The 10,651-nt window shown below is 42.3% G+C and overlaps 1 protein-coding gene across 5 annotated transcripts in view; it reads right to left on the minus strand.

Moving 5' to 3' along the window:
* The window catches only part of NALCN (sodium leak channel, non-selective), a 369,956-nt gene extending 366,671 nt beyond the window's left edge, over positions 1-3,285 (minus strand). For 3 of the 5 annotated variants that reach the window (XM_037729607.1, XM_017503586.2, XM_037729608.1), the window contains exon 1: positions 3,087-3,267. The gene's annotated coding sequence lies outside the window, so the exon portion shown is untranslated. Of the gene's footprint in view, positions 1-3,086 lie in introns of all 5 variants that reach the window. The other 2 variants (XM_017503589.2, XM_017503587.2) reach the window with 1 other exon arrangement.
* Positions 3,286-10,651: the final 7,366 nt, after the last annotated feature.

Consider the following 10,651-nt stretch of genomic DNA (forward strand, 5'->3'; position numbering starts at 1 on the left):
TTCTTGAGGAAATCAATTTGAAGACATACATAGATCCGTATAATAATTCAGATACTTCTTTTTTCAAAGACATAATTATTGGAAATTTGTCGTAAATAAATTATAATTTGAATTCTTCAGGAAACCAGGATATTGATAGACAGACAGACACATAGATAGATAGATAGATATGGACATATTTGGATATTTATCCTGAAGAACATAAAATAGAAATAAATCTCTACATTATAACCATCTATTAGGACACTGTTTATAATGATGAAAAGCTGGAAACAGCAAATGTCCAATGATAGAGATATGGTTATATACATGAGGCTGTATTTACTGGGTATGGTGTTGTATAGCCATTTACAACTTTTAAGTAAGAAAATTATATAGAAATATTTTTTAATGTTTATAATAAATAGTCAATGGAAAAACAGTAGAAAAGTTCTGCAATGCCATGACTACAACTACCTAAAGTCAAGCCCTTAAAAGAATACAGAAAAGACTCACATATTGTGATCATTTGTCTTTGGTTGTTAAAACTAAGGTGTTTATTCTTTTTACTCTATCATTTTATCAACTTTGGTTAAAATTCATAAAATCTATTTAAAATATTTAAGGATTTGCATAGAATTTGAAGGTATAAAAGCTTGTGCTGGTCAGGTAAGAATTGTATAACACGAGTGAAGCTCTAAAATGTTAATACCATTATGGGCAGGGGTATTCTTTTTTTTTTAATTTTTAAACAGGGCCTCACTCTGTGCCCAGCTGCCCAGTCTGGAGTACAATAGTGCCATCCTAGCTTGCTGCAGCCTTGACTTCTCTGGGCTCAAGCGATTCTCCCACCTCAGCCCCATAAGTAACTGGGACAACAGCTGTACAACATCACACCTGGTGAATTTTTTTTTTTTTTTTTTTTGGTAGAGACAAGGTTTCAACATGTCGCCCAGGCTGGTGGAACTCTTGGGTCCAAGCAATAGGCCTGCCTTGGTGTTGGCTTCCCAAAGTGCTAGGATTACAGGCATGAGCCATTGTGCCTGGCCTTGGGGACCATTCTTAATATGTTTAAACTCAATATCATAGTTGCCGAGCCAAAACTAGAAAATAAGACATCTCACTGTATAGCCACCTGCTAACATATTTGTCTTTCCTGAAGGATTCTTAGGTTCTGGGTTTATCTCTTTTCTTCACTCACCACCCAGCTTAGCTTATCACCAGCCAGTGCTTAGCTTATCTTAGGACAGAGCGGTGTAGAAGTGAATTTTCATTCACAAACTTGAAATCCACATGTGACTCTGACACTGGGAAAAATGTATACAGCTATGGGATTCTGAAATTATCTGAACATCACTGATGATGATAAAACAAACGTAAATTTGTGCATATACATAGCATGCAGGAAAGATAAAAAAAATCAACTGGAACCCATTTCAAAGAAATGCCATACCCACAAAGAAGAAAATGCTACTCAACTCTTCAGTTCACTAAACATCAAGTAAACGACACTATTTTGAGCAGACCTTTTTTAAAGGTACATTTTTTTTCCACCTTTGAATATCTTGCAAGTCCGATCCAAAGTTATAAGTGCATTGCCACTATTTTATGAGACATGATTTCTTCTGGAGCTTATAGATTTTAGCACAGTCCCCATCAGTGACAGCACATTTATTCTGCAAACAGATCATGTCTTCTAAGAACACAAAAGAGGATCTAATTGAACCTTTTCACTTTTTAAGTTTTTCTCCAAAGTCAGATTTTGCCTTCACTCTGTCTGGTTTTAGCAACGGCTAGGTCAAAGTATACTACAGAAGAATGAAAAATTCACCCTAGAAAGGCACACAGAATGAAAGCCAGCCGTTTAGGGAGTAAATGTTTGTTGTTGCAGAGGTTTGGGAAGCCATGATTTTTATTTAGAACTGTGGAAACCTAATCTTTGAATGTAAAAAGACACTTCTGCAACTCATCTGCCTCAGGGGTAACTACCATAGTGAAATCACTCCTCTCCCAGGCCATATCAAATCACAGTTGTAGTTATGAACATACAAATCATTTTTTTTTTTCAAAATCGCCACCTGTTAAATTTTGATCCCCTATTAGAGGTGTTGCCCACCAACTACTAACAGGAAGGTCACTGGTCCTCAACACACATTTCACCACCAGGGCAGTCGGGCCTAGCTGATGACCAGAACACCAGATTAAGAGTAAAACCTTCTGAGGCCTGAAAATGAGCGTGTATTTTCATGCATCCTTAATAATACAGCCTCTGAAAAATTGTACCTGAAACTGAAAGATTTATCCTATGATATTTCAAGCACTAAGGGTCTGAATTCAGAGTTCTCATACCATCCTGAAAGAGGAACATTCAGTCAGCAAGATAACTCCTGATCTGGGATCTGGGCCCCCGAGGGATCCCAGCCAAGCCATCCTTGCTGGTCTCTTAAAGATTCAGTAACAAGATGGTGTTGCTGAGGACACTGCTTTGCGCTCGGTGTGGCCACCCTAATGACGGCTCCTTAACTAGGCCAATGAATACCATCAGGGACATTTAGCAAGGGGCAATCCACAGGAGCATGGGGGTGGGGCAAGGCCGGGGAGACCTGCCGGAGCCAAGCTGCCCCCAACTCTGCGCGTTGGGCCAGAGGTTTACCCAGGCGGCGGCTGGGTGCGGAGGGGGCAGGTGCAGTGCTGTCGTGTTGCCCAGTGGCCTCGTCCTCAGCCACCTGCCCCCCAACACCTGCTAGATGCCCAGGTTTGGCAGGCCTGAGGTCTCCCCGGCCCTGGGCTTCCCGAGCCAGCCTACGCACAAACCACAGCAGGCGCCCCCGACACCCACACGCAGGGACAGGGAGGGCGCATCGCGGCTCCCGCGCCCCAGCCAGGTCGGCTAGGACCCCAGCGGCCCGCTCTCGGGTGGGGATGCCCCTCCCCAGTCCTCCCCATCGCAGGATCCCCACCTGCAGACCCTCTCGCACCCCCAGCGCCCCTGTGCCGTCCTGGTCTGGCCCTGCCGAGGAACCAGCCGGCGCGCATCCCGGGCCTCGGGCTCAGAGCACCGAGCCGGCCGCGCCGGAGCCTCCCGGGCGCCGGCCGAGGTGACCAACCTGTAACCCCAGCGCTCAGAGCGGTCATGGTGCCCGAGGGCGGCGGCGGCGGCGGCGGCGACAGTGGGCGACGGGCGGGATCCGTGCCAGGCGCGGCGCCCACGGCGGGCGGGGAACGCGGGCCCCTCACCTACCGCGGCTCTGCTCCGGCAGCGCGCTCGGCCCAGCTGGGGCCGCGGCTCGCGCTCGCGGTGTCGCTGAGCGCCGCCGCCGCCGGGCGGGCTGGGGGAGGGGTCGGAGCCGGAGTTTTCCGGCAGTTTTAAAAAATGATTATTTTATTTAAAATTTTTAAGTTAGCTTTGCTGCAGGGGCTGCAGCGATGCCGAAGGGCGGGCACCGCAGAGGAGGCTGCGCCGCAGTTGGTGGCGAGCGCCAGGGTCGGGACTGCCCGCAGGCGGTCTCACAGCAACAGCTGGGCTCTCGTCTGCCAGCTCCTCTCGGGGTCTTCTGTACTCAACAGCACGGCAGCGGCGGTGTGCACAGGGGTCCGCGGCCACACGCGGGGTACACGCGAGTCCACCGCCAGGAGGCTGGGAGCCCAGCGTGCGAGCCTGAGGTCTGACTGTGCACACTACCGAGAACTAGTTACACCCCTGAGTCTGAAAGGGTGAAACCGTTCACCTCCAGTTTCATCCCGGAGTTGTTAAGTAATGAATGCATCCGTCACGCTTATCGTAGTTTTCTAAACAGGCTGACATTTGCCTTTAAAATTCAAATATGTTGTCGTGAGGATGAGACAAAGTCCATTCAGAAATTGACAGTCCCCCCTGCCACACACACCATGTAAGTGTACCTGGACAGCAGACCACATCTGAGGTTTCCCAGGGCTTCCAGCAAAGCCGGTTTAGGGAAATCTGGCCTCCTAAGCACCATGCCCAGGGTGACATCCTCCCACTCATACCCACTCCCTGAAAGGTTTACTTTGGGTCTGGAACCTTGCCATGTAGTCAGATATGAAAATCCCCAAGGAACTCTTGACCAGTGATTTAGACATCATGCACACAGGCATATAAATAAAGGGAAAGAAAAAACTGAATGAAGCTCCCTCTACCAGACAAATTCTAAACAAAGAACAATTGTTTATCACAAAATGTTATGTGGCAAGGCATAGAAGCAAAATTATAGAAGCCTACATTTTAAAAATGCATTTTCCGGTTACATATATTTAAGCTACCTTTTTAAAAAGTTCATTCACAATTTATTCACATTCATAATCCGTATTAGCACTTTTTATTGTTAAAAGGGAAATTTAAAAAATATTGGTATTTCATGAAATACAAAATCATGAGGGATTTTTAAAAAATTTCTAAAGACTTCAGAGAAACTATATCAAAAGCTAGGTTTTAAACAAATGATAAAATCACTCCTCATAAGAAAACATTGACAGTAATTCAAACAGTGGTAAATATACAACCAGTTTGTTTAAAAAAAGTATTTACCTTAGCCGGGCATTGTGGCACACACCTGTGATCCCAGCTACTCAGGAGGCTGAGGCAGGAGAATCACTTGAATCAGGAGGTGGAGGTTGCAGTGAGTGGAGATCACACCACTGCACTCCAGCCTGGGCAACAGAGACTCTGTCTCAAAAAAAAAAAAAAAAAAAAAGTATTTACCAATTTGTTTCTTTCATCTTTAGTTGCAGCTCTCAATTGTTTGATCTAAATACTAGTTTATTTCACAAACTGAAATATATATATATATATAGCTATATATATGATAGCTGGATGATAGTGTATTATTCTTTGAAATTTATTTGAATTATCTGTGAGAAAATAATATTAATGAAATATTTAAACACCAAGATATAATTATTTGAAGTGGTAAAGGCAGTGATTATTACTAATCTCAGCACCACTCCTCATCAGAGAAAGGGCATTTCAGACCCTTCTCTGACCTTGGTTGAACTACCTCTGTTTAAGTCTCTGTAATTCATGCTTATGACCCAAACAATCCCATGAATGATGGAGACAGTCTTGGAGAATTCATGGGCTACAAGGATGCTACGGAATCCAGCACACTCCTCCTATAATGCATGGGGATTCACTGCACATGGGAGTAGATGATCATTTTAAGAAACAGTTACATCCAAAATATCACAGTACCCTTTCTACCTGCTCAGTATCTCTTTTGTTTTCTTTCTTTTTTTTTTTTTCTCTTTGTTATTTTTATAGACAGAGCCTCCCTCTGTTGCCTATTCTGGAATGCAATGATGTGATCATAACTCACTGCAACCTCAAAGTAAAAGTAGAAAGGATGAACAAGCATCTTTTCCAGGTTGGATAGGCCCTGTAACTACGCTTATTGCTGGATTCCAGTGAAAGTCAATTGTTGTCCTATGGGTTCAAGCTGATTCCATATAATTCAGGTGTGTTTTGTTTGACTCATTGTATACGTTTGGCAAATTAAGATCAATTACCAACACTTGAAAACCACAAGAATTTTAGTTTATTATAAAAAATAGGGAGATCTGGCCAGGTCAGGTCTGCATTCCCACATGGCAGGGGGACCACTAGGGGCATCCCTTGCCTCCCATAGATGGACATATAATTTCCATTTGCTACCATGTCCCCAGCCTGCTTCAATTTCTGACCCTGGAAGGTGTTTGCATATGGGAGCCTATACAATTAAATCTGTATTTGACAGTATGAGATTGTGGGAAGGATACTGTCAAGTAGAGAGAAAGCAGTCAATACAGGGTTTTTACACTAAAGAGGATGAAGCCAAGCCAATGCACACCCAAGATAGTAGTAGCCTTTGGCTTAAAGGAAATTGTGTTCATGGTTCTGCAAGTGCTTTGGAATGGAAGTGATATGGTTTGTCTGTGTCCCCACCCAAATCTCATCTTGAATTGTAGCTCCCGTAATTCCCATGTGTTGTAGGAGGAACATAGTGAGAGATAATTGTATCATGGGGGCGGTTCCCCCACACTGTTCTCATGGTGGTGAATAAGTCTCATGAGATCTGATGGTTTTATAAGGGGAAACCCCTTTTGCTTGGTCTTCATTTTCTCTCTTGTCTGCTGCCATGTAAGACATGACTTTTACCTTCCACCATGATTGTGAGGCCTCCCCAGCCATGTGGAACTGTGAGCCCATTAAATCTCTTTTTCTTTAAAAATCATCCAGTCTCTGCTATGTCTTCATCAGCAGCATGAAAACAGACTAATAATATAGGAAGTAGCTATGAAATGCAAGACAATAAGAATTTGATGAAAACAGGATATTTGCTTCTCACTAACTCATTTGTTCCTACTGCTTATTTCCACCTCTAATCAGTATTTCACTGGACACCATGGTGAGTTACTGAGAAAACAACAGGCGCGCCAAAAGAGAAATTTGAAAATCCGTAGAGGGACTGTCTTGTGCTCTATGGAAATACAGACCCCCAATCAACTGGAGAAGGATTCTGCTTAAATACAATTCTGGTTCCTTTGATTTATGAGTAGATTATGCTTTAGTAACTACACAAGACTCTAGTTTTTTTTTGAGACTCTTGTTAAGATTTGTTTTAATCTGTATATACTTGTTTATGTTGTGTGATTTCAAGACCCACACGTCACCAAATATTGCTATGATGAATTTTCTGTTAGAAAATTAAGGTTTAAAAGACACACCATAAATGTAAATACGCTAACTAATATGCATCTTTTGCTTGTTGACTCATTAACATGGATTTCCATGTACAGGCATTGCTGGGAGATAGTGCAGTTTGGTTTCAGACCACTGCAATAAAATAAATATCACGATGATCACAATGAAGCACATCATACACAATTTTTGGTACTCCAGTGCAAAGTTACATTTACACTGTACTGTATACAAATATGTGTGTGTGTGTGTGTGTGTGTCTGTGTGTGTATCTTAACTTAAAAATACTTTATTGCCAAAAAATGCAAATGATTATCTAAGTCTTCTGTGAGTCATAACTTTTTTTTGTTTTGTTTTGAATATCACTCTTGTGGCCCAGGCCAAAGTGCAATAGCAGGATCTTGGCTCACTGCAGCCTCCACCTCCCAGATTTAAGCGATGCTCCTGCCTCAGCCTCCTGAGTAGCTAGGATTACTGCTGTCTGCCACCAGACTCAGCTAATTTTTGTATTTTTATTAGAGATGGGGTTTCACGATGTTGGCCAGGCTTTTCTAGAATTCCTTACCTCAAATAATCTGTCCGCCTTGGCCTCCCAAAGTGCTGGGATTATAGGTGTGAGCCACCACATCCAGCCCCTCATAACCTTTTTATTGGAGGAGGGTCTTGCCTCATTGTTGATGGTGCTGGTTGATCAGGTTGGTGCTTACTGAAGGCTAGAGTGGCTGTAGCAATTTCTTATAATAAGACAACCATGAAGTTTGCTGCATAGGTTGACTCTTCCTTTCATGAGATATTTTTCTGTAACATGCCATGCCATTTAATGGCTTTTTGCCCACAATAGAACAGTTTTCAAAATTGCAGTCACTCCTCTCTACTTCTTTATCTATTAAGCTTATGTGATGCATAAACTTTACGTAAAGCGTCAACTCTGCTACTGCTGTATCTATTAAGTTTATGCAATACTCTAAACCCTTTGTTGTCACTTCAACAATGTTAACAGAATTTTTACCAGGATAAGATTCCATCTCAAGAAACCACTTTCTTTGCTCATTCATAAGAAGTAACTCATCCATTTAAGTTTTGTCATGAGATTGTAGCAATTCGGTCACATCTTCAGGCTCCATTTCTAATTCTAGTTCTCATGCTATTTCCACCAAATCTGCAGTCACTTCCTTCACTGAAGTTTTCAACTCCTCAAGGTCATCCATGAGGGTTGGAATCAACTTTACCCAAGCCCCCATTAAGTTGACATTTTTTATATCCTTCCATGAATCAGGAATGTATTTAATGGCATCTGGAATGGTGAATCCTTTCCAGAAGGTTTTCAATTTACTTAGTCAATATCCACCAGAAAAACAACTATCTATAGCAGCTATAGCTTTACAACATATATTTCTTAATAAGATTTGAAAGTTACAATGGCTGCATAATGAATGTTGTGTTAGCAGGCATGAAAATAACATTTATCTCCTTGTACATCTCCAGCAGGGCTCATGGATGACTAGGTGCATTGTCTATGAGCAATAATAGTTTGAAAATAATCTTTTTCTCTGAGCAGTAGGTCTCAACAGTGGGATTAAAATATCCAGTAAGCCAGAGCTGCGTGTGGTGGCTCACACCTATAATTCCAGCAATTTGAGAGGCTGAGGAGGGAAGATTGGTTGAGCCAGGAGTTTGAGACCAGGCTGGGCAACAAAGTGAGATTCTGTTTATACATAAATTCAAAAAATTAGCTGGGCATGGGGGCATATGCCTGTAATCCCAGCTACCTGGAAGGTTGAAGCAGGAGGATCACTTGAGCACAAGAGGTCCAGGCTGCAGTGAGCTGTGTTTATGTTTCAGCGCTCTAGCCTGGGTGACAGAGCAAGACACTGTCTCAAAAAAGGAAAAAAGAAAAAAAATTCCAGTAAAATATGCTGTAAACAGATGTGCTGCCATCTAGGCTTTGTTGTTCTATTTCTAGAGCACAGGTAGAAGAGATTTAGCATAATTCTTAAGGGCCTGAGGAGTTTTGGAATGGTGAATGAGTAATGGCTTCTACTAAAGTCACCAGCTGCATTGGCCCCTAACAATAGAGTTAGCCTGTCCATTGAGCTTTGAAGCCAGACATTGGCTTCTCTCTAGCTGTAAAAGTCCTAGATGACATCTTCTTCCAACAGAAGGCTGTTTTGTCTACACTGAAAACATGTCATTTAGTATAGCCACCTTCATTAGTTATTTTAAAGAGAACTTCTGAATAACTTGCTGTAGCTTCTGCATCAGCTGCTTCACCTCATATTTTTATGTTATGGAGACAGCTTCTTTTTCTTAAACTTCATGAATCAATCTCTGCTAGCTTCAAATTTTTCTTCTGCAGCTTCCTGACCTCTCTCAGACTTCATAGAATTGAAGAGAGTTAAAGTCTTGCTCTGGACTAGGCTTTGGCTTCAGGGAATGTAGTGGCTGGTTTGATGGAGTGACCAGATCACTAAAACTTTCTCCAAATCAGAAACAGGGCTGTTTTGCTTTCTTATCATTGGTATGTTCACTGGAGTAGCACTTTTAATTTCCTTCAAGAACTATTCTTTTGCATTCACAACTTGGCTAACTGTTTGGGGCAAGAGGACTAGCTTTGGTCTATCTCAGCTTTTACCGTGCCTTTCTCACTACACTTAATCATTTCTAGCTTTTGATTTGAAGAGAGAGACTTGGAATTCGTCCTTTCACTTGAATGCTTAGAGGCAATTGTAGGGTTATTAATTGGCCTAATTTCAAAATTGCTGTGTTTCAGGGAATAGAGAGATCCATGGAAAGGGAGAAAGGAGGAACAGCCATCTGGGGGCGCGGTCAGAACACATGCAACATTTATTGATTAGGTTGTCTCCCATGGATATGTTCATGATGCCCTGAAACAATTACAATAGTAACATCGAAGATCACTGGTTACCTATTGCCATCACAGATGTGATAATAATGGAAAAGTCTGAAATACTGAGAATTACCAAAATGTGACACAGAGATACAAAGTGAGCATATGCTGTTGGGGAAACAGCCCGGTTAGGCTTGCTTGAGGCAGGGTTGCTATAAACCTTCAACTTGTAAAACAAAACAAAACAAAAAATGCAACATCTGCAAAGCACAGTAAAGCAAATCACAATAAAATGCGATGTGCCCACACAGAATTCAGTCTTGGCAGAATAGATGCATTTTGATAATGGAGTGCCTGGGGAAATTTAAGGCAGTTTGCCTCCCAGATCTCCCAGCAGGAAGCATGATGTGGGGTGTCTCTGGGGAAAGGAAGGAGATACCAGAAGAGATGTCACTAAGTTTTGTAGCCCCAAAGATCAATCTCACTGTAGCTCTGTCTTGGATCTTGAGGGAAGTAACAAGTATGATGAGTTTCTATTGAGGAAAGAACTGTTGGGTTAGTGGTCTTCACTATCAGTGATATTCTAGATGAAAAACTTGAATAAGTCCTCTTCTCATAAGTCAGCATCTCTAAGCAACCATAAAACATTTATTCATAATTAAATATTTCAAGGTATTGAATGATACCTCACATCGTAGCTTTTCCTTAAGGTGATGTTCCCCACACTTCTCTAACTGAGCCATCTTAAATATTTCCAGAGAGGTTCTCATTAAGTATCTCTGGAGTGGGAAAGGCAACTATGGGGAATTCCTCTTTATAAAACTGTTGTTCTTCTGAGCAACACTGTCCCAGTAGTGTACCTGTTCACAGGTATTCCTTTCCTAACAGGCCAGAGTGGACTTGCCTCCTTTCCTCCCTGTCCTGTGAGCCTGTATGCTTCAACCATCATCTGGACCAGTTTTGCAGTCCCTAGAGACCCTGCACTTACGTTGCAGCTGTGTTATCTGAAGCACTAAGAGCATGTGAGTGCAATTAGGTGGTAAATATCCATCTGCTGAGTCAGAGTAGAGGTCTTCGAAAGGTTGGCATATGGCCTTTAATATCTTATTGAAATCAGCCATGGATGGAAG

Source organism: Cebus imitator, unplaced genomic scaffold (assembly GCF_001604975.1).
Source record: "Cebus imitator isolate Cc_AM_T3 unplaced genomic scaffold, Cebus_imitator-1.0 Scaffold312, whole genome shotgun sequence".
In the NCBI taxonomy this organism is placed as follows: Eukaryota; Metazoa; Chordata; class Mammalia; order Primates; family Cebidae; genus Cebus; species Cebus imitator.